Source organism: Pseudophryne corroboree, chromosome 5 (assembly GCF_028390025.1).
Source record: "Pseudophryne corroboree isolate aPseCor3 chromosome 5, aPseCor3.hap2, whole genome shotgun sequence".
Classification (NCBI taxonomy): Eukaryota; Metazoa; Chordata; class Amphibia; order Anura; family Myobatrachidae; genus Pseudophryne; species Pseudophryne corroboree.
The window spans coordinates 512723854-512749348 of NC_086448.1; the positions used below are offsets into that span (position 1 = coordinate 512723854).

The 25495-nt window shown below is 44.7% G+C and overlaps 1 protein-coding gene across 3 annotated transcripts in view; it reads right to left on the reverse strand.

Moving 5' to 3' along the window:
• Positions 1-24187, reverse strand: part of LOC134927942 (enoyl-CoA delta isomerase 2-like) — a 132459-nt gene extending 108272 nt beyond the window's left edge. For 2 of the 3 annotated variants that reach the window (XM_063923074.1, XM_063923072.1), the window contains exon 1: positions 24110-24187. The gene's annotated coding sequence lies outside the window, so the exon portion shown is untranslated. The remainder of the gene's footprint in view (positions 1-24109) is intronic. The other variant, XM_063923073.1, reaches the window with a different exon arrangement.
• Positions 24188-25495: the final 1308 nt, after the last annotated feature.

Sequence of the window (25495 nt, forward strand, 5' to 3'; positions counted from 1 at the left end):
TCTGTCCCCAGGGGCCAGGGTGTCTCTCCTGTGGTGGTTGCAAAGTGCTCACCTACTGGAGGGTCGCAGATTCGGAATTCAGGATTGGATCCTGGTTACCACGGACGCGAGCCTTCGAGGATGGGGAGCAGTCACACAAGGAAGAAATTTTCAGGGACTTTGGTCAGACCAGGAGTCATGTCTACACATCAATGTGTTGGAACTCAGGGCCATATACAACGGCCTTCGACAAGCGGAGAGTCTTCTTCGAAACCTACCGGTTCTGATTCAGTCAGACAATGTCACAGCAGTGGCTCATGTGAACCGCCAAGGCGGGACAAGAAGCAGAGTCGCGATGGCGGAAGCCACCAGGATTCTTCGCTGGGCGGAAAATCACGTGAGCGCTCTGTCGGCTGTCTTCATTCCGGGAGTGGACAACTGGGAAGCAGACTTCCTCAGCAGACACTATCTCCATCCAGGAGAGTGGGGACTTCATCAAGAAGTCTTTGCAGACAGAATACGTCTTTGGGGAACTCCTCAAATAGACATGATGGCGTCACGCCTCAACAAAAAACTTCGGAGGTATTGTGCCAGGTCTCGGGACCCTCTGGTAGTAGCAGTAGACGCTCTGATAACACCGTGGGTGTTCAAGTTGGTCTACGTGTTTCCTCCTCTTCCTCTCATCACAAAAGTGTTGAGGATCATAAGACGAAGAAGAGTACAGACGATACTCGTTGTCCCAGACTGGCCTCGAAGGGCCTGGTACTCAGATCTACAAGAGATGCTCACGGGAGATCCCTGGCCTCTTCCGCTGAGGGAAGACCTGTTACAACAGGGGCCCTGTGTATTTCAAGACTTACCGCGGTTTTGTTTGACGGCATGGCGGTTGAACGCCGAATCCTAGCAAAAAAGGGGATTCCGGAAGAGGTCATCCCTACTTTAATAAAGGCTAGGAAGGAGGTGACGGTTAGGCATTATCACCGTATCTGGCGAAAGTATGTGTCTTGGTGTGAGACCAAGAATGCACCTACGGAAGATTTTCATCTGGGTCGTTTTCTCCACTTCCTACAGACAGGAGTGGATATGGCCTGAAATTAGGCTCTGTTAAGGTTCAGATTTCGTCCCTCTCGATTTTCTTTCAGAAGGAATTGGCTTCTCTTCCAGAAGTCCAGACGTTTGTAAAGGGAGTGCTGCACATCCAGCCCCCTTTTGTGCCTCCAGTGGCACCATGGGACCTCAACGTGGTGTTGCAGTTCCAAAAATCACACTGGTTTGAACCGCTTAACAAGGTTGAGTTGAAATTTCTTACTTGGAAGGTGGTCATGTTGTTGGCCTTTGCATCGGCAAGGCGAGTATCAGAATTGGCGGCTTTGTCACACAAAAGCCCCTACTTGATTTTTCATGTGGATCGAGCTGAATTGAGGACACGTCCGCAATTTTTGCCTAAGGTGGTTTCTTCATTCCATGTGAATCAACCTATTGTGGTGCCTGTGGCTACAAGTGACCTGGAGGATTCCAGATCCCTGGACGTAGTCAGGGCTTTAAAGATTTATGTAGCCAGGACGGCTAGAATTAGGAAAACAGAGGCCCTGTTTGTCCTGAATGCGGCCAATAAGTTTGGCGCACCTGCTTCGAAGCAGACTATTGCTCGCTGGATCTGTAATACGATTCAGCAGGCTCACTCTACGGCTGGATTGCCGGTGCCAAATTCGGTTAAGGCCCATTCCACTAGGAAGGTGGGCTCTTCTTGGGCGGCTGCTCGAGGCGTCTCGGCATTACAACTTTGCCGAGCGGCGACTTGGTCGGGGGTCAAACACTTTTGCTAAATTCTACAAGTTTGATACCCTGGCTGATGAGGACCTAGCGTTTGCTCAGTCGGTGCTGCAGAGTCATACGCACTCTCCCGCCCGATTGGATGCTTTGGTATAAACCCCATGGTCCTTACGGAGTCCCCAGCATCCTCTAGGACGTAAGAGAAAATAAGATTTTAAACCTACCGGTAAATCTATTTCTCCTAGTCCGTAGAGGATGCTGGGCGTCCGTCCCAGTGCGGAAACTCTGCAAGACTTGTATATAGTTGTGGATTACATAAGGGTTATGTTACAGTTGGAATCGGTCTTGGACCGTTGCTGTTTTTTGTTCATACGGTTAACTGGTTATGTATGATCCAGGTTACATGGTATGATTGGTGTGGGCTGGTATGAATCTTGCCCTTGGATTTCTAAATCCTGCCTTGTAGTGTCCATCTCCTCTGGGCACAGTTCTCTAACTGAGGTCTGGAGGAGGGGCATAGAGGGAGGAGCCAGTGCACACCCATAGTCAAAGTTCTTTTAGGTGCCCTATCTCCTGGGGAGCCCGTCTATACCCCATGGTCCTTACGGAGTCCCCAGCATCCTCTACGGACTAGGAGAAATAGATTTACCGGTAGGTTTAAAATCTTATTTTTTTTACATATTATTACATTTAGGGGTATATGCAATTGCGGTCGAATTCCCGAAAATGTCGAAAAACGGGACATTTTCGCCCCAAAAAAAAAATTCGACTGCAATTCATTACTTTTCGTCAAAAAAACGGACTTTCCAAATTCGACTTTTTGAAATTCGACATTTGTCAAATTCGACATTTCTGCAATGGTACAAATGCGGCAATTCGACAAAAGTATATTCAATTGAAGATTGTAAATTCGACAACAGTGTTTTTAGACAGTAAATTCGTCATTTTCAATCCGCCACACTTTGCTGGCGGAATGTAATAACATTTTTTAAAAACATGTTTTTTTTTTGTGTTTTTTTTATTGGTAATAGCATATCTATTTATCTTAGAAGGGATTAGGTACATGGTTTGTCTATTTAGGAGGCACAAGTATTATTTATATATTTTTAAAAATATATATAATTTTTTTTTTAAATGGAATGGGGTAAAAATCAGAAAGAAAAATGCGTGGGGTCCCCCCTCCAAAGCATAACCAGCCTCGGGCTCTTCGAGCCGGTCCTGGTTCTAAAAATCCGGGGGAAAAACTGACAGGGGATCCCCCGTATTTTTAAAACCAGCACCGGGCTCTGCGCCTGGTGCTGGTGCAAAAAATACGGGGGACAAAAAGAGTAGGGGTCCCCCGTATTTTTTACACCAGCATCGGGCTCCACTAGCTGGGTAGATAATGCCACAGCTGGGGGTCACTTTTATACAGCGCCTTGCGGCCGTGGCATTAAATACGCAACTAGTCACCCCTGGCCGGGGTACCCTGGAGGAGTGGGGACCCCTTCAATCAAGGGGTCCCCCCCCTCCAGCCACCCAAGGGCCAGGGGTGAAGCCCGAGGCTGCCCCCCCCCATCCAAGGGCTGCGGATGGGGGGCTGATAGCCTTTTGAAAAATGAAAGAATATTGTTTTTTTCCAGTAGTACTACAAGTCCCAGCAAGCCTCCCCCGCAAGCTGGTACTTGGAGAACCACAAGTACCAGCATGCGGGGAAAAACGGGCCCGCTGGTACCTGTAGTTCTACTGGAAAAAAAATACCCCAAATAAAAACAGGACACGCACACCGTGAGAGTAAAACTTTATTTCACACATGCCGACACACACATACTTACCTATGTTGACACTCCGACACTGGCCACGACCCCCTCGTCAGTGAATAATCCGGGGTACCTGCAAAAAAAATTATACTCACCAAAAACCAGAGTCCGGATCTTTTTTTATAATCCACGTACTTGTCAAAATAAAAAAACGAACACCCGGACCAGGCGGACTGAAAGGGGTCCCATGTTTACACATGGGACCCCTTTCCCCGAATGCAGAGACCCCCTGTGACTCCTGTCACAGAAAGGTCCCTTCAGCCAATCAGGAAGCGCCACTTCGTGGCACTCTCCTGATTGGCTGTATGCGCGTCTGAGCTGGCAGACAGCGCATCGCACAGCTCCCTCCATTAGTTTCAATGGTGGAAACTTTGCAGTCAGCGGTGGGGTGTGACCTCACCGCTGACCGCAAAGTTCCCACCATTGAAAGTAATGGAGGGGGCTGTGCAATGCGCGTCTGAGCTTAGACGCGCAGAGCCAATCAGGTGAGTGCCACGAAGTGGCGCTTCCTGATTGGCTGAAGGGACCTTTCCGTGACAGGAGTCACGGGGGTCTCTGCATTCGGGGAAAGTTGTCCCATGTGTAAACATGCGACCCCTTTCAGTCCGCCTGGTCCGGGTGTTCGTTTTTTTTTTTTTTGCCAAGTACGTGGATTATAATAAAAGACCAGGACACTGGATCAGGTGAGTATAATTTTAATCACAGGTACCCCGGATCGTCGGCGACATTGGAGACGTGGCAGTCGGCGGGTCAACATAGGTAAGTATGTATGTGTCGTCATGTATGAAATAAACTTTTACTTTCACGGTGTCTGTGTCCTGTTTTTATTTGGGTATTTTTTTTCCAGTAGAACTACAGGTACCAGCGGGCCCGTTTTTCTCCTGCATGCTGGTACTTGTGGTTCTCCAAGTACCAGCTTGCGGGGAGGCTTGCTGGGACTTGTAGTACTACTGGAAAAAACAATATTCTTTCATTTTTCAAAAGGCTATCAGCCCCCCATCCGCAGCCCTTGGATGGGGGGGGGGGGGGACAGCCTCGGGCTTCACCCCTGGCCCTTGGGTGGCTGGGGGGGACCCCTTGATTGAAGGGGTCCCCACTCCTCCAGAGTACCCCGGCCAGGGGTGACTAGTTGGATATTTAATGCCACGGCCGCAAGGCGCTGTATAAAAATGACCCCCGGCTGTGGCATTATCTGTCCAGCTAGTGGAGCCCGGTGCTGGTACAAAAAATACGGGGGACCCCTACTCTTTTTGTCCCCCGTATTTTTTGCACCAGGACCAGGCGCAGAGCCCGGTGCTGGTTGTTAAAATACGGGGGATCCCCTGTCATTTTTTTCCCGTATTTTGGCAACCAGGACCGGCTCAAAGAGCACGAGGCTGGTTATGTTTAGGAGGGGGGACCCCACGCAATTTTTTTTCGGGTTTTTTACCGTTTTTAATTTTTTTTTTAAAATCTAATCAAGATCCGTCAAATCGGCCGTTTTTCGACAGCGGGACTGTCGAATCCGTTTTTTATTGAATATGTAGAATTCCGGCACCCACCTGCCGGAATTCGACGGTCGAATTGTGTCGAATTAAAAAACGGGCGAAAAATTGCCGCGATTCGCCGGCAATTGCATATACCCCTTAGTGTATGTGTGTATATATATATATATATATATATATATATATATATTAAGGTAGATGCCCGGCACTCTGGACTTAGTGAGTAAAGTAAGTAGTACCTCTCCAGTGCTGTCGTCATACATAGGTATGTCCTGAGGAAAATTTAATAAATTGAAACGTTGACGACAGCACTGGAGAGGCTACTACTTACTTTACTCACTGAGTCCAGAGTGCCGGGCATCTACCTTACTACAAACACGTGACAGCGCCAGCACGGGCACCGGACCAAGTTATTCTTCTCACCAGTGAGTGCCGGACCATCACATACCTATATATATATATATATATATATATATATATATACTTACAAATCAGTCAGCACTCTATTGTCTCAAGATCAACTTTCAATGGTGCCTGAATCCTCAATGATATAGAAATCCAAAGGCGGCAATGAACGGCACTCACAGGGTAATTAATTAGCAAAAAACTGGAATATTCATGTGTAACGTTTCGGAGCACCAGCCCCTTCTTCCAGACAACACCAGAACAAACACATAAAAACAACTTACCCCCTTATGTACCTCCGCCGCCAGTCCACGCCGTCCTCGCCTCCCAGACGCGCCCAGAGCCGCAGGTCCGCCTTGGTGACTCACTTCCGGGTACGAGCTTCTGGGCGTTGTCATGACGACGACGCTGCTTGCGCTCCAGCGCCCGGGGTTCACCATGGCAACCCGGCCACAGGACGGCACAAAAATTATCAATGGAAATCAAATTTATTAACCCATGGAGGTCTGGATTTGGAGTCACACTCAATATTAAAGTTGAAAAACACACTACAGGCTGATCCAACTTTGATGTAATGTCCTTAAAACAAGTCAAAATGAGGCTCAGTAGTGTGTGTGGCCTCCACGTGCCTGTATGACCTCCCTACAACGCCTGGGCATGCTCCTGATGAGGTGGCGGATGGTCTCCTGAGGGATCTCCTCCCAGACCTGGACTAAAGCATCCGCTAACTCCTGGACAGTCTGTGGTGCAACATGGCGTTGGTGGATGGAGCGAGACCTGATGTCCCAGATGTGCTCAATCGGATTCAGGTCTGGGGAACGGGCGGGCCAGTCCATAGCATCAATGCCTTCGTCTTGCAGGAACTGCTGACACACTCCAGCCACATGAGGTCTAGCACTGTCTTGCATTAGGAGGAACCCAGGGCCAACCGCACCAGCATATGGTCTCACAAGGGGTCTGAGGATCTCATCTCGGTACCTAATGGCAGTCAGGCTAGCTCTGGCGAGCACATGGAGGTCTGTGCGGCCCCCAAAAGAAATGCCACCCCACACCATTACTGACCCACTGCCAAACCGGTCATGCTGGAGGATGTTGCAGGCAGCAGAACGTTATCCTTGGCGTCTCCAGACTCTGTCACGTCTGTCACATGTGCTCAGTGAGAACCTGCTTTCATCTGTGAAGAGCACAGGGCACCAGTGGCAAATTTGCCAATCTTGGTGTTCTCTGGCAAATGCCAAACGTCCTGCACGGTGTTGGGCTGTAAGCCCAACCCCCTCCTGTGGACGTCGGGCCCTCATACCCTCCTCATGGAGTCTGTTTCTGATAATTTGAGTAGACACATGCACATTTGTGGCTTGCTGGAGGTCATTTTGCAGGGCTCTGGCAGTGCTCCTCCTGTTTCACCTTGCACAAAGGCAGAGGTAGCGGTCCTGCTGCTGGTTTGTTGCCCTCCTACGTCCTCTTCCACGTCTCCTGATGTACTGGCCTGTCTCCTGGTAGCGCCTCCATGCTCTGGACACTACGCTGACAGACACAGCAAACCTTCTTGCCACAGCTCGCATTGATGTGCCATCCTGGATGAGCTGCACTACCTGAGCCACTTGTGTGGGTTGTAGACAAACATCAGCCAGAAAGCATAGGAGCTGAGAAGTGGTCTGTGGTCACCACCTGCAGAACAACTCCTTTATTGGGGGTGTCTTGCTAATTGCCTATAATTTCCACCTGTTGTCTATTCCATTTGCACAACAGAATGTGAAATTGATTGTCAATCAGTGTTGCTTCCTAAGTGGACAGTTTGATTTCACAGAAGTGTGATTGACTTGGAGTTACATTGTGTTGTTTAAGTGTTCCCTTTATTTTATTAAATACTTTGTTCTTTACATAGTTGAATGTGCTGACAACAAAATCACACAAAAATTATCAATGGAAATCAAATTTATTAACCCATGGAGGTCTGGATTTGGAGTCACCCTCAAAATTAAAGTGGAAAAACACACTACAGGCTGATCCAACTTTGATGTAATGTCCTTAAAACAAGTCAAAATGAGGCTCAGTAGTGTGTGTGTGGCCTGGTGCATGGAGCAACTTAATATTTCTGTATTTTTTATTGTGTAGTATTGCAACAGAATAGTGGTATATTTTGTCAACACAATATTTTTATTGTGTAGTATTGTGTAGTATTTATTGTGTAGTATTGCAACAGAATAGTGGTATATTTTGTCAACATTCAGTATGTCGACAGCATATTGATCAGGATGTTGACAATAACATAACACTATAATTGTTTGTCTTAATTCTGACTGTCGACATTCATAATGTCAATATTCTGTTGATATTCACAATGTCAACATTTTGGATATGTCAACGTTCAGACCATGCTAACGTTCTGAATGTCAACAAACTAACTGCATACCACAACAGCTTAACATCATTGTTACCAAACCACTATATCAAATTCAATTTAGCAAAATAACAAAATAAATGACTACATTGGTTTATTCAAACATTGTTTGGAAGCCACACTCCGGTTTTCTAATATAGTAACATTTAGGTTTAAGGATTTAAAATAATTCTGAAAAATAAGATTTTACTCACCGGTAAATCTATTTCTCATAGTCCGTAGTGGATGCTGGGAACTCCGTAAGGACCATGGGGAATAGCAGCTCCGCAGGAGACTGGGCACAACTAAAGAAAGCTTTAGGACTACCTGGTGTGCACTGGCTCCTCCCTCTATGACCCTCCTCCAGACCTCAGTTAGGATACTGTGCCCGGAAGAGCTGACACAATAATGAAAGGATTTGGAATCCCGGGTAAGACTCATACCAGCCACACCAATCACACCGTATAACTCGTGATACTATACCCAGTTAACAGCATGAAATATAACTGAGCCTCTCAACAGATGGCTCAACAATAACCCTTTAGTTAACCAATAACTATATACAAGTATTGCAGACAATCCGCACTTGGGACGGGCGCCCAGCATCCACTACGGACTAGGAGAAATAGATTTACCGGTGAGTAAAATCTTATTTTCTCTAACGTCCTAAGTGGATGCTGGGAACTCCGTAAGGACCATTGGGATTATACCAAAGCTCTGTCAAAGTCAAAAATATTACATAGAGAGAACATACAAACCACACACACATTTAAGTCGCTATACTTGCAAATATGCGCAGCGAGCACAGCAATATATGGAAACACACGCATTTGCTCGGACATGGCACGGAGATGGATTCGGCGCTTGTTTCATACAGTACATGGTTATAATAATGTCAAGCACCAGACATCATGGAGATTTAGAATTGGCTGATGAATTGATGTCATGAATATGTATTATCTGAACAGAACCAGGTGCGCCCATCATGTTTGGTATTGAAGCAAGCAGAATGATGTGTGGGTTAGTTTGATGCTGGTTGTGAAGTTGTGGGACATTGCAGCGGATAGATATGATTATATGTATAAAAGCTAAGATCACTTTGTTGAGAACAATGGATGATCAAGCCAACCTTTTACTAAGATTTTCAGGGCTGAACCTGATTAACATATACAAAGGAGAGAGAGAGACCCCTCCCCTAGGAACAGACACACAGGAGGATAGTTCCTGTCTGGGGGGGTTGGGGGTCAGTTTTGCTGGTGGCCTCAGAGAACAGATGTAATGAAGCTACACTCAGAACAAAGCACTCAGAAGCATGGCTGGATCATCACCAGGCACCAAAGGACTAAGTATTGAATTCACATGGCTAGATAAGGAAATATAGACAGATTGCTTTCTGGTTTAAATAGGATATTGTAACTTGGTTGTGTGATTGTTGGGTGTTTGTGTGATAGATCTGGGAATCTGTGATGGTAGCTGGGACATTAGACAACCTGTAGCATAGCATTTGTGGTATTTGTTTGCCTATGGTGATTTAAAATAGATTGTACTGGTTAGTTATAATATATATCTTGTTAATCATAAATACCACCATGCAGTTGCGTTTGGGCATGTGCTTGTGGCAGTGGCGGGCTGAAATGTGTGGTTACATTGTGATCTGGTCTTGTGATGAATATGCTCTGGTTATTGAGATACTGAAGTTGTTTGGAATGTGAAAGTGAATAAGATGGTTCTAGGAAGTTGTTTGGAATGTGAAAGTGAATAAGATGGTTCTAGGAAGTTGTTTGGAATGTGAAAGTGAATAAGATGGTTCTAGGAAGTTGGATTGAAATTGTGAAAGGTGATTTAGATGGTTTGGAATTGTAAAATCAGAACATATGCATTGTTCTGAGGCTTGGACATTTTGGAATAAAATGGAGTCTTGTGTCTTCTGCCTTCTGCTATGTGATTGTGGTGTAGCAGAGAGTGCCATGTGTTTGGACCTGCAAATCTAAAATGGCTGCTGCCGGGTATTTTCCCCTCCCCCTTTCAACCATGTGGTGTAGTCTTTGGAATCAAGTGGAGTTTTCCCAAAATGGAGTCTAGCTTCTGTCCCATGCGGTATTGTAGGGTTGTGTATATAGGGACAGCCAGTATGAGTAAGCTCAAGTATTTCATCAGCATTGACTAACTGCGCAGCGATTGTTCCTCACATGTGTAAGCTTCTCTGCAACCATATTGTCTTATTGTTATTGTTAGCCATTCTCTCTCCCTCTCTCTTTCTCCCTCATTTTCCCTTAAACGTAAATTGTATTGTATTGTATTTCCTGTGTAGTTAACTTGGTTAGATATTCTATGTTATATTGGTAGTGTATAATTGTATTGTATTATTCTTTTGCAAGCATACCATCCATAATATATATATAAGGCGTTAGACCCTAAGCCCAGGTATCTGTGTATTTCTTATAGTGTTAAGTACTCTCAGAGCGTCGGTGACGCTCAAACAGCTTTGAAGTTAATAAGGTTACACTGTGTTGCATTTACACTCTACCACTACACAGAGGTTTACAGTATAAGTACATTCCTTAAGGTATAGTTAAGGGAGTACCCTTGCGGTACTTTTTGCGCCAATTGCGTACTGTGTTCTTTAACCTTTAACGTGTTTTTAATAAGATAAATATTTAGCTTTGTTAGATGGGGGCTCTGGTCCGCGATATCACGATCTTAATGATGCACTGTACATTACAAACGCGGCTGTAATTGACCGGCTAATGATGGACATCTCGCAAAATGCTGAAAGAAAAAAAAAAAAACATCCACGTTAATGTATTGTGGTATCAGTAAGACGCTGATAGGAAATTTTAAGGGACAAGGCATTTCTCATAATATTTAAGATGCTAAAATGTATTTTTATTGTCGCAAAACCAGGTTCAAATGGATCATATCGTGTTTGATTAAGATTAGATTGTTTATCTGTTTAAGTAGGTTTAAAAGTACATTTAAAAGTTACTTTGGGAGCTAGCATGGTGATTTTCTTTATGGCAGGAGAGGCCGCATGGTCTGTCCACCATTTTGTGTGACCCTCATGGAGGTGGAAGGGGGAGGAGCGGCCATTTTGGGAAGGTCAATATTTTTTTTTTGAACGGCTGATTTTCAGTTGACTCAGGAAATAATCAGCCACCCATTGTCAAAAAGAAATCATCATTTAATTAGTTTTTTTAATGCATTTATTTAATCTATATCATAGTCAATCATAAGTAATAGTGATTGGTACTTATATGTAAAATCTATATGCGTGTGCTTACATCAATGTATGTTATTAGATTAAATTTAGAATTGCATTTTCATCTGTGTACTTTCACATATCTCACCTTCCTGTTTGCCATTTGAATTGATAAACGTGCTAAGAGAGATTTGTCGCTATTTAAATAGTTAAAGTGTAAAAGTAATACATTAAGGGGTAAATTGTAAGACACACGCACAGCTTTACCTGAGATACAAGGAAAGACCTGTGTGGTGCTTGGTAGATGATTACAGTTAAAGATCATCTACATTGATAAACGTGCTAATTGTATTTTTGTGGCCAGCGTACACGTGTCTCTAACAAAAGACTGAGACTCGCGAACGCAACACAAAGGCCGACGCACGCAGCGTATATTACGCAACGGAGCGTCTGGGTACGCCCACCAAAACTCAAATCGCACAATAGCATTGTTCTAGTGGGGGCGGTATAGTATAGCCACGTGATCATAGCACAAATTGATTTCAGTTTCCAAAACTTAGTTTAAATACCTTACTTTACTGTAACGCCTCTGGGGAGAGCTATCAGACTACGGGAAATGATTTTTCTGATCAGAAAACTATAAGAATGATAGTGGGTTGAAAACGGTATGAGTGTATTGAATCCCGCTTTGTGGACTTTGTGATCTATGTGATAAAACGGTATTGAATTCCGCTTTGTGGACTTTGTGATCTATGTGATAAAACGGTATTGAATTCCGCTTTGTGGACTTTGTGATCTGTGTGATCTTTAGTGGAACGTGATGAGCACGGTCTGAGTGAAAACGTGCAACAGAGTGTGATAAAGTTTTCGTTGTATTACGCTCTGGCTGTTTTGGAGCACAGTAGGGAGACTCCAATGATCCTACCATTTATGGGCAACAAGTGTCTATAAGGGGTACGATTGGACCGCACGGTTGTAGGTGTGACCAATAACGCAACGTGATACGAGGTAAATTGCCCTCATACGTGTTGTGGGAAGCACATGCAAGCGTGATTTGTGTAAAGAAAAAAAAAAAAGGAAGAGAATTTTCACTGGTAAAATCTCTAGAGATAGGGCCTGCAACGGCTACACGTGTCTGCTAGAAGGCGGACCGGAGATACCCGGAGCAGAAGAAGCTGGTGGAAGAGCTTGGAAAACTCCCACCGTAGACTTCTGTGTTTGGTGCATTTTAGGAAGTTTTTTCTGTGTTAAAAGAGGTCCACAATGGCAGCCAAGTGCACAACACAGGGACGTTCAGCAGTCAGGGTTCAGACTGCAGAGGCTTGCAGACCCCGAGGGTCTGCTCGGTTAGTAATGTGGGGGAAGTATGGTCCCCACACTGAGACCTTTTGTGATGAATGGACACGAATGACTGCGGGGGATAAAGCACCATTTCCTGGGATAGGTAGTTTTGACTCAGAGGTGTTGCATAATTTAAGGCGGAGGATCTGTCTCATAAAATCCTGGAAACGAGTTAAACATGATGATTGTTTGCAGTTATGGCTACAGGAAAGTGAAATGCAAAGAAATGTAACTTACATACCTAACTTTCATCTTGAGAGGAGAGACATGGCAATGGAGAGGATTATGGTTGCAGAGAAATGGCACAATGTTGTATGATAAAAATGCACTTAGTAACTGTATTAAGAACGAAAGTAACAAATGTAATAATGTTTATAAAAATGAAAGTGTAAAAAATCACAAATGTTAACCTGTGCAAGTCGCACCCCATGTTAAACTTCCCTCAGGATTATCAGCAAGAAAGTGAGCCCAGAACGATGTCGGCACCTCTTCCAGAAGCCATCCTACAAGACATCCAGGTGGACGCGACCAAATTGGTAAAGGCAATAATCAAACCCCCTAACGGAGGGTCAGGTGAGGTCGTGTCCACAGGTACGTACAATGTTTTATATCACGCACAAACAAATGTACCCCATATTGTAAGACCAAAACAAGGTGATGTAATTGAGTTTAGTCCTGTCAGGGTGATCACAGTCCCCAATGGGAAGACTGACGATCAGGGAACCATTCCCGTCAAGGACAGTGCAATGCGCCATCCCTGGTCCCGGACAGAATTGAGATCAATCATGTCTGATTACCCAGATCCTAGGAAAGATCTAACTGTATGATCAAAGATTCACAGAAGGTATATCAACTCCCTAGACAACGACATAATCATGGTATCCAAGGAATCAGGTAGGTACAGGGAAAGCGGTTGATGGTGATGAGCATCCAAGCGTTTGAGGAGGCATCAAATCAACCAAAACCCCAGGCCATTGGCACATGGAGGAACTCAAGGATTTGTGATCTTTGCAAAAGAGAAGGGCATTATGCCAGTAACTGCAACAGCCCACATAAAATCAGACCCCCTAGACATGAAAATGAGCAAAAGTTAGGACACACCAAATTATAATCAGGGATCATATAGGAAGAATTTTGGGCCACACCCATGATATGTGGTCAGGAAAGGTGATCATTAGGACTGATGGTAAGCCTGAGGTAACGGTTAACAAATAGGGAGGTCATTCACTGAAGACACAGGAATGACCAGGTGAAACGTTGTAAATGTATTTGTGGAAAATGTTTTTTTTTCCTCTCTCTCTCCCCATCTCTGACGATTATTGGTAAGAACTCAAACATTGCATATCCGCTTGGTCTTTGCAGAAGTCTACCAAACCCCAGCATGACCTATCCACATCAATGTATCCTGGCCAGATACAGAAAGTGGAGTATGGTGCTGGAGGGAGGGACGGCGCAAAGAAACCATTGGACATGTAGATATGACAGCCTGATGATCTGGCAATGTTTTAAAATGTTTGAAAAAAAATGTTTTTTCTCTTTTCCTATTGTTGGTTATTGTTGATTTATGTAATATACATATACATATGAAGTGTTCTCTCTCTCTGTTGTTTTTTTTGTTTCCTCTCTCTTCTCACTCATGTTTTCATGTTTTAAAGATGGTATGTCACCCCTCAGTTAGACAAATGGTGATGCAGGATTTTTTTTTTTTTGCTCCTTACAGAAAGATCGCTGGTTTGGAGGGAATATTGCATCACCAGAATGTTCGTTTGGAAGACTGAGAGACAGCACCTTTGAGAAGACAGCAGAACAAGAAGAACAACAAAGACTAGAGAACTTATTATCGTAACAAGTCTCTCTTCCCCCTCAAACTGATTTTCTGTACCCCATTACAAATTTCTTCTTTTCTCCTCCTGTAAGATGGACTTGCCCCAAGAGACTGTGATATGGATTTTCCTGTTGACCATGATGTTAACCAGAGCAGTCTGTTTCGGTGAGAGTATCAGTGAGGTCGAGAAAGGATCCAGAAAGGTCCTGATGATAAAGATGGAGGTGTAAATTTCCAATAACAACCCAATCACCAAGCAAAGGCGAGTACCGGAAACGATCCAGCAGCCATGTTATCTGTAAACATTTTCTTTTAAGGATTGTTAGCTGAAGAAAACTGTATCTGTAGGCTCTGTAACAATGTCATTGAGGATGGGTGCATTAAGAAATGCCAATCCAGTTTTAATATCCATATGGACCGGCATCCCTTGAGTGACTATCACTCTTTAGTGGGTAGTGTGTTGAATAAAACAGATTGTTGGGTATGCTCTCAAGTGCCTCAAGGTCATAGCAAATCAGGGCTAGTACCATTTCCTTTAACGGTAGGGGAGGTACTTGAGCTAAAGGGTGGGAGACCGGTGGACAGGAGGTTTAATATCTACAGCCCTCCTAGTTTGAAGCTCCACCAATATCATGTGGATAGGTCCCTATTATGTTTTAACATCTCCAATCCCCGAAAGCCGGGAAATTGGGAAGTGTCATGGAGTAACCAAACCATGACCTTTTCGCATAGAGCAGATACAATGCCTACAGATACAGAGCTCATACGCCACATAGCCGATAGTGGAAAATATTTCCGATATAGGTATACCTTAGGAAACAGGATTACGAGAGTTGGAGAGGTATCACCAGGATACTGTGCACATATCGTACAACCTGATACGTGTACTAAACAGATGGGAGAATTAGGGTTAGGAGATTTCACATGGAAGGTTTGTAATATGGTTATGACATATTCCGTCCCATATGTTCTCCCCGATGATGCATATTTCATATGCGGGAGAAAGGCGTATGAGCGGCTTGCCCCAAACTCTGAAGGATTGTGTTATATTGGAAAAGTACTACCTGAGGTAATGAGTCTAAGGAGTGAGGAAACTGTAATTTCAATGGATTTGATTTATGACCCAACTGTAGAAACAATGATGTGATGAAAATGCGATTATACGGTCCGTTTCTTTCACCTGTTTTTCCGTTTTCCTCCAAGGTAAAAAGACCCACTTGGACGAGGAATTTGATGAGCCGATATACAGACAACAGATGGATTAAAGAAGAAGTTTTGACAACCTTATACACAGATTTTTGATGAACAATGCCATAGATCCCCAGTTTCCCTAGAAATTTTAAAATTACGCCAGCCCAACACTTTTGTAAATCTATGGACATTGACATAAGCTTTTGCTCGCACCTTATGGGCAAAAGCACAAAGAAGACTGCAACCAACAGACACCGAACAAGACTTCAACCGACAAATGTACATTAACCCGACATAGAATACCACTGCATTTACCATAAGTGTTCTTTATCTTCATTTCTACAACCCTCAGGTAGTGACACACATAGTCGATAGGGAATACAGGCACAGATATCAGCAATCACATATTCCCCCATTCATGTATCATCAACTAAAATGTGCTCCCCCATTTTGTTGCAACCAAAAGCCGAAACGAGCTCGGTAAAGTTTGACAGCCCATCCACAGACCCTTAGTACGGGATAAGAAGGAATTCAAATGTATACTTCGCAATACCTCGAAGCTTGATTTAAAACACGTACGGCACGATGATACATGACCCCCCAAACATGGATTCATACATACATACTTCTGCTATCTCACTAGGTCATACCTTTTTCCCACCTTCTTCTCTCCTCCCTTACCCAATCATAGAAATGTATTTACATATGACATATATTTTTCTCTTTTTGAAATGTTTTAGGAAGTGGCAGTTATTGGTGACTGCCAAAGGGTGGACTGTCAAAGTCAAAAATATTACATAGAGAGAACATACAAACCACACACACATTTAAGTCGCTATACTTGCAAATATGCGCAGCGAGCACAGCAATATATGGAAACACACGCATTTGCTCGGACATGGCACGGAGATGGATTCGGCGCTTGTTTCATACAGTACATGGTTATAATAATGTCAAGCACCAGACATCATGGAGATTTAGAATTGGCTGATGAATTGATGTCATGAATATGTATTATCTGAACAGAACCAGGTGCGCCCATCATGTTTGGTATTGAAGCAAGCAGAATGATGTGTGGGTTAGTTTGATGCTGGTTGTGAAGTTGTGGGACATTGCAGCGGATAGATATGATTATATGTATAAAAGCTAAGATCACTTTGTTGAGAACAATGGATGATCAAGCCAACCTTTTACTAAGATTTTCAGGGCTGAACCTGATTAACATATACAAAGGAGAGAGAGAGACCCCTCCCCTAGGAACAGACACACAGGAGGATAGTTCCTGTCTGGGGGGGTTGGGGGTCAGTTTTGCTGGTGGCCTCAGAGAACAGATGTAATGAAGCTACACTCAGAACAAAGCACTCAGAAGCATGGCTGGATCATCACCAGGCACCAAAGGACTAAGTATTGAATTCACATGGCTAGATAAGGAAATATAGACAGATTGCTTTCTGGTTTAAATAGGATATTGTAACTTGGTTGTGTGATTGTTGGGTGTTTGTGTGATAGATCTGGGAATCTGTGATGGTAGCTGGGACATTAGACAACCTGTAGCATAGCATTTGTGGTATTTGTTTGCCTATGGTGATTTAAAATAGATTGTACTGGTTAGTTATAATATATATCTTGTTAATCATAAATACCACCATGCAGTTGCGTTTGGGCATGTGCTTGTGGCAGTGGCGGGCTGAGATGTGTGGTTACATTGTGATCTGGTCTTGTGATGAATATGCTCTGGTTATTGAGATACTGAAGTTGTTTGGAATGTGAAAGTGAATAAGATGGTTCTAGGAAGTTGTTTGGAATGTGAAAGTGAATAAGATGGTTCTAGGAAGTTGTTTGGAATGCGAAAGTGAATAAGATGGTTCTAGGAAGTTGGATTGAAATTGTGAAAGGTGATTTAGATGGTTTGGAATTGTAAAATCAGAACATATGCATTGTTCTGAGGCTTGGACATTTTGGAATAAAATGGAGTCTTGTGTCTTCTGCTATGTGATTGTGGTGTAGCAGAGAGTGCCATGTGTTTGGACCTGCAAATCTAAAATGGCTGCTGCCGGGTATTTTCCCCTCCCCCTTTCAACCATGTGGTGTAGTCTTTGGAATCAAGTGGAGTTTTCCCAAAATGGAGTCTAGCGTCTGTCCCATGCGGTATTGTAGGGTTGTGTATATAGGGACAGCCAGTATGAGTAAGCTCAAGTATTTCATCAGCATTGACTAACTGCGCAGCGATTGTTCCTCACATGTGTAAGCTTCTCTGCAACCATATTGTCTTATTGTTATTGTTAGCCATTCTCTCTCCCTCTCTCTTTCTCCCTCATTTTCCCTTAAACGTAAATTGTATTGTATTGTATTTCCTGTGTAGTTAACTTGGTTAGATATTCTGTGTTATATTGGTAGTGTATAATTGTATTGTATTATTCTTTTGCAAGCATACCATCCATAATATATATATAAGGCGTTAGACCCTAAGCCCAGGTATCTGTGTATTTCTTATAGTGTTAAGTACTCTCAGAGCGTCGGTGACGCTCAAACAGCTTTGAAGTTAATAAGGTTACACTGTGTTGCATTTACACTCTACCACTACACAGAGGTTTACAGTATAAGTACATTCCTTAAGGTATAGTTAAGGGAGTACCCTTGCGGTACTTTTTGCGCCAATTGCGTACTGTGTTCTTTAACCTTTAACGTGTTTTTAATAAGATAAATATTTAGCTTTGTTAGCTCCCAAACGGGCGGGAGAGTGCGGATGACTCTGCAGCACCGAATGAGCGAACTCTAGGTCCTCCTCAGCCAGGGTATCAAACTTGTAGAATTTAGCAAATGTGTTTGACCCCGACCAAGTAGCTGCTCGGCAAAGTTGTAAAGCCGAGACCCCTCGGGCAGCCGCCCAAGAAGAGCCCACCTTCCTCGTGGAATGGGCTTTTACAGATTTAGGATGCGGCAGTCCAGCCGCAGAATGTGCAAGTTGAATCGTGCTATAGATCCAGCGAGCAATAGTCTGCTTTGAAGCAGGCGCACCCAACTTGTTGGGTGCATGCAGGATAAATAGCGAGTCAGTCTTTCTGACTCCAGCTGTCCTGGAAACATAGATTTTTAGGGCCCGGACTACGTCCAGCAACTTGGAATCCTCCAAGTCACGAGTAGCCGCAGGCACCACAATAGGCTGGTTCAAATGAAAAGCTGAAACCACCTTTGGGAGAAATTGGGGACGAGTCCTCAATTCCGCCCTATCCATATGGAAAATCAGATAAGGGCTTTTACATGATAAAGCCGCCAATTCTGACACACGCCTGGCCGAAGCAAAGGCCAACAGCATGACCACTTTCCACGTGAGATATTTTAAATCCACGGTTTTAAGTGGTTCAAACCAATGTGACTTTAGGAAATTCAACACCACGTTGAGATCCCAAGGTGCCACTGGGGGCACAAAAGGGGGCTGAATATGCAGCACTCCCTTAACAAATGTCTGAACTTCAGGTAGTGAAGCCAGTTCTTTCTGGAAGAAAATCGATAGAGCCGAAATCTGGACCTTAATGGAACCCAATTTTAGGCCCATAGTCACCCCTGACTGTAGGAAGTGCAGAAAACGGCCCATCTGAAATTCCTCCGTTGGGGCCTTCCTGGCCTCACACCACGCAACATATTTTCGCCATATGCGGTGATAATGGTTTGCGGTCACTTCTTTCCTAGCTTTAATCAGCGTAGGGATGACTTCCTCCGGAATGCCCTTTTCCTTCAGGATCCGGCGTTCAACCGCCATGCCGTCAAACGCAGCCGCGGTAAGTCTTGGAACAGACAGGGCCCCTGCTGCAGCAGGTCCTGTCTGAGCGGCAGAGGCCATGGGTCCTCTGATCTCATTTCTTGAAGTTCTGGGTACCAAGCTCTTCTTGGCCAATCCGGAACAATGAGTATAGTTCTTACTCCTCTTCGTCTTATTATCCTCAGTACCTTTGGTATGAGAGGAAGAGGAGGGAACACATAAACCGACTGGTACACCCACGGTGTCACTAGAGCGTCCACAGCTATTGCCTGAGGGTCTCTCGACCTGGCGCAATATCTTTCTAGCTTTTTGTTGAGCCGGGACGCCATCATGTCCACCTGTGGCCGTTCCCAGCGATTTACAATCAGCTGAAAGACTTCTGGATGAAGTCCCCACTCTCCCGGGTGGAGGTCGTGCCTTCTGAGGAAGTCTGCTTCCCAGTTGTCCACTCCCGGAATGAACACTGCTGACAGTGCTAACACGTGATTTTCCGCCCATCGGAGAATCCTTGTGGCTTCTGCCATCGCCGTCCTGCGTCTCGTGCCGCCCTGTCGGTTTACATGGGCCACCGCCGTGATGTTGTCTGACTGGATCAGTACCGGCTGGTTTTGAAGCAGGGGTCTTGCCTGACTTAGGGCATTGTAGATGGCCCTTAGTTCCAGAATATTTATGTGTAGGGAAATCTCCTGGCTTGACCATAGCCCTTGGAAGTTTCTTCCCTGTGTGACTGCCCCCCAGCCTCGAAGGCTGGCATCCGTGGTCACCATGACCCAGTCCTGTATGCCAAATCTGCGGCCCTCTAGAAGATGAGCACTCTGCAGCCACCACAGCAGAGACACCCTGGTCCTTGGAGACAGGGTTTTAGCCGATGCATCTGAAGATGGGATCCGGACCACTTGTCCAACAGATCCCACTGAAAGATTCTTGCATGGAACCTGCCGAATGGAATTGCTTCGTAGGAAGCTACCATTTTTACCAGGACTCGCGTGCAGTGATGCACCGAGACCTGTTTTGGTTTCAGGAGATCTCTGACTAGAGACGACAACTCCTTGGCTTTCTCCTCCGGGAGAAACACCTTTTTCTGGTCTGTGTCCAGAACCATCCCCAGAAACAGTAGACGTGTCGTAGGAACCAGCTGTGACTTTGGAATATTCAGAATCCAACCGTGCTGTTGTAGCACCTCCCGAGATAGTGCTACCCCGACCAACAACTGCTCCCTGGACCTCGCCTTTATAAGGAGATCGTCCAAGTATGGGATAATTAAAACTCCCTTTTTTCGAAGGAGTATCATCATTTCGGCCATTACCTTGGTAAATACCCTCGGTGCCGTGGACAGACCAAACGGCAACGTCTGGAATTGGTAATGACAGTCCTGTACCACAAATCTGAGGTACTCCTGGTGAGGAAGGTAAATGGGGACATGCAGGTAAGCATCCTTGATGTCCAGTGATACCATGCAATCCCCTTCCTCCAGGCTTGAAATAACCGCCCTGAGCGATTCCATCTTGAACCTTTTTATATATGTGTTCAAGGATTTCAAATTTAAAATGGGTCTCACCGAACCGTCCGGTTTCGGTACCACAAACATTGTGGAATAGTAACCCCTTCCTTGTTGAAGGAGGGGTACCTTGACCATCACCTGCTGCGAATACAGCTTGTGAACTGCCTCCAGCACTGCCTCCCTGTCCGGGGGAGCTGTTGGCAAGGCAGATTTGAGGAAACGGCGAGGGGGATACGTCTCGAATTCCAGCTTGTACCCCTGAGATACTACTTGTAGAATCCAGGGATCCACCCGTGAGCGAGCCCACTGGTCGCTGAAGTTCTTGAGACGGGCCCCCACCGTACCTGGCTCCGCCTGTGGAGCCCCAGCGTCATGCGGTGGACTTAGAGGAAGCGGGGGAGGGCTTTTGTTCCTGGGAACTGGCTGTATGCTGCAGCTTTTTTCCTCTACCTCTGCCTCTGGGCAGAAAGGACGCGCCTTTAACCCGCTTGCCTTTCTGGGGCCGAAAGGAGTGTACCTGATAATACGGTGCTTTCTTTGGCTGTGAGGGAACATGGGGTAAAAATGCTGACTTCCCAGCTGTCGCTGTGGAAACGAGGTCCGAGAGACCATCCCCAAACAACTCCTCACCCTTGTAAGGCAAAACTTCCATGTGCCTTTTAGAATCTGCATCCCCTGTCCACTGCCGAGTCCATGAACCCCTCCTGGCAGAAATGGACATTGCACTTATTTTAGATGCCAGCCGGCAAATATCCCTCTGTGCATCTCTCATGTATAAGACTGCATCTTTAATATGCTCTATGGTTAGCAAAATAGTGTCCCTGTCTAAGGTATCAATATTTTCTGACAGGGAATCGGACCACGCAGCTGCAGCACTGCACATCCATGCTGAAGCAATAGCTGGTCTCAGTATAATACCTGAGTGTGTATAAACAGACTTCAGGATAGCCTCCTGCTTCCTATCAGCAGGCTCCTTTAGGGCGGCTGTGTCCAGAGACGGTAGTGCCACCTTCTTTGACAGGCGTGTGAGCGCTTTATCTACCCTAGGGGATGTCTCCCAACGTGACCTATCCTCTGGCGGGAAAGGGTACGCCATTAGTAACTTTTTAGAAATTACTAGTTTCTTATCGGGGGAAGCCCACGCTTCTTCACACACTTCATTTAATTCATCAGAAGGGGGAAAAACCACTGGTAGTTTTTTCTCCCCAAACATAATACCCTTTTTTGTGGTACCTGGGGTAATATCAGAAATGTGCAACACATTTTTCATTGCCGTAATCATGTAACGTGTGGCTCTATTGGAATGTACACTAGTCTCATCATCGTCGACACTGAAGTCAGTATCTGTGTCGACATCCGTGTCTGCCATCTGAGGTAGCGGGCGTTTTAGAGCCCCTGATGGCTTTTGAGACGTCTAGGCAGGCACGGGCTGAGAAGCCGGCTGTCCCACATCTGATATGTCGTCAAACCTTTTATGTAAGGAGTTGACACTGTCGCGTAATTCCTTCCACATATCCATCCACTCAGGTGTCGACCCCGCAGGGGGTGACATCACATTTATCGTCACCTGCTCCGCCTCCACATAAGCCTCCTCATCAAGCATGTCGACACAGCCGTACCGACACCGCACACACACAGGGAATGCTCTGACTGAGGATAGGACCCCACAAAGCCCTTTGGGGAGACAGAGAGAGAGTATGCCAGCACACAACAGAGCGCTATATAAAACAGGGATACACACTACACAGTGATTTTACCCCTTATAGCGGCTTATATATCACAGATTGCGCCTAAATTTAGTGCCCCCCCTCTCTTTTTTTACCCTATGTAGTCTGGAACTGCAGGGGAGAGTCTGGGGAGCGATCCTTCCAGCGGAGCTGTGAGGGAAAATGGCGCCAGTGTGCTGAGGGAGATAGCCCCGCCCCTTTTCCGGCGGGCTTCTCCCGCTTTTTTGATACAGTTAAGGCAGGGGATTTTACACATATATAGTCTTAAAGGCTATATTATGTGTTAATTTGCCAAGTAAGGTACTTATATTGCAGCCCAGGGCGCCCCAGCGCCCTGCACCCATCAGTGACCGGAGTATGTGGTGTGCCTGGGGAGCAATGGCGCACAGCTGCAGTGCTGTGCGCTACCTTAATGAAGACCGAAGTCTTCTGCCGCCGATTTCCAGGAACGTCTTCTTGCTTCTGGCTCTGCTAGGGGGACGGCGGCGCGGCTCCGGGACCGGACGACCGAGGCTGGGCCTGTGTTCGATCCCTCTGGAGCTAATGGTGTCCAGTAGCCTAGAAGCCCAAGCTAGCTGCAAGCAGGTAGGTTCGCTTCTCTCCCCTAGGTCCCTCGTAGCAGTGAGTCTGTTGCCAGCAGATCTCACTGAAAATAAAAAACCTAAATATTACTTTCTTTCTAATAGCTCAGGAGAGCCCCTAGTGTGCATCCAGCTCGGCCGGGCACAAAATTCTAACTGAGGTCTGGAGGAGGGTCATAGAGGGAGGAGCCAGTGCACACCAGGTAGTCCTAAAGCTTTCTTTAGTTGTGCCCAGTCTCCTGCGGAGCCGCTATTCCCCATGGTCCTTACGGAGTTCCCAGCATCCACTTAGGACGTTAGAGAAATTAAGTTAATGGTGGTTTAGGTGTATACCCGTTAAGGAGCAATCTCAGCTGTACTACTTGACTTTGACATTGGACTTTTCTGCACCTTGTCTGATTTTAGAAATTCAGAAGAGCTTTCAGTAAATTATTTGTGTTACCAAAAGTGTTTTATCAGATGAAATAGCTCATTGAGGGGCAGATTTATTAAGCTTGGTGAAGTGATAAAGTGGAAGGTGATAAAGGACCAGCCAGTCAGCTCCTAACTGTCATTTTTCAAACCCAGCCTGTGACATGGCAGTTAGGATCTGATTGGCTGGTGCTTTATCACCTTCCACTTTATCACTTCAACGAGCTTAATAAATCTGCCCCTGAATTCTGACGGTATTCCATGGCCAATATGTTGCCTGCAAATTTAGCCTGCAGATTTAAAGCACCAATAATTTAAAAGGCAAAACCAGGTTGGAAATGTGCTGCTATTCACACAGTGATTATTAATGTCTAATATGTAAACTGCCTACTTTTAATAGCTTTAGGGTGAGTTTATTTTATAAACATCCATCTATCTATCGCAGATATACAGTAAAAAAACAATAATAATAGGAGTACACAGTTTTAGTTTGCAGACTGGATAAACATGTTGGAATCTGTAAAGAATCTGTAATAGTGCACCAGTGGCACATATTGTGTAATGAAAATCAGCTTTACTGACCATTTGACTACAAGAGCACATAACACATTTGTAAAACTTTGAAGCAAATTCTATCCACACTCAGCATGAAACAGTTATCAAGATTCTGAATTCTGATGTGCACAATATATCTAATTAAAACACTGTATGTTCACACATAAGCAGCCTTTAGTTTGTCTTAATTATTGTTACCTCTCAAAGTCTTTCCAGTGTGCTTGTAATGTTAGTCCTCTCTTCCTGGAATCTGACACCCGACAACAAGTTTTAAAGGGGCATTACTGCTTAAATTTTAAAAGGGCAATGACCACATCTAGATGTGGGTACTGTACATATTAAGCTGAAGTATAATTGTACTTTTTATTGAACAACTTAAACCTTCAAGGACCGTTTTTCTGGCAGAATTTAAAAGAAAACATATTACCAAATATATTTTTTTATAAATCTATTAATTTCAGCAAAAAAAAAAAAAAAAAAACATAAAAAAGTTCCATTATACATATAAAAGGTTTTGCATAAAACAATTTAACGGTATCCGGTCTTTAGGTCGACAGTACTTAGGTCGACACATTAGGTTGACCACTATTGGTCGACATGGTCACTAGGTCGACATCGACAAGGTCAAAATGGAAAAAAGTCGACATGAGTTTTGTTTTTGTTTTTTTACTTTTACATACTTTATGATTCATGTTGGCTACGACTGGGAACAGTAACCTGTGCCGGGCGCAGCTTGCCCGAAGCATGGCGAGTGAAGCAAGCCATGCAAGAGGACACGGTGCACAAATTGGGGTTTCCAGTCACTTTATGAAGAAAACGACACTATGTAAAAAAAAAAAGAGAAGAAAAAACAAAACTCATGTCGACCCTTTCCCATGTCGACCTATTCCAGGTGTCTACCTAGTCACTGTCGACCAAAAGTGGTCGACCTAGTGACTGTCGACCCAATGATCCACACCCCAATTTAACATACATGTATCAATCGATATACAGCAGAGGTTCCCAAATGCGGTCCTCAAGGCTCCCCAACAGTCCAGGTTTTAGGTATATCCATGGCTCAGCACAGATGGTTAAATCAAATTCACTAAGGTGCTAATTAAGTCACCTGTGGCCAACCATGGATACATTTAAAACTAGGACCGTTGGGGTGCCGTGAGGACCGCGTTTGGGAACCTCTGATATACAGTATACTCATTTTTTTCAAGTGTGGGTTGTTTTTATTCTCTAACAGAGCACATTTTCTTCACATACTACTTTATAACTCCAACCTAATCTGTCATGATGTCATGAAGATTCTTGTTTCGTATCATTCTGATTTCTAAAAACATTTGTGCAGCTCTATTTCCAAAGACTGAGGCAGTGAGTTGATAAATCCTTCTCAAGTTTGAAACAACCTTTCTATATATTTTTATTCTATAAATTGAAGTTTCTATCAGTGGGCAAAGTGGGGGTATGGAAATTTGAAAGGCATTTTGTTCCTTATTCAGGTTTGTTAGCACACCAAACAAGTTAGCAATTGGGCAAAACCATGTTGCATTGCAAATGGGGCAGATGTAACATGTGCAGAGAGAGTTAGATTTGGGT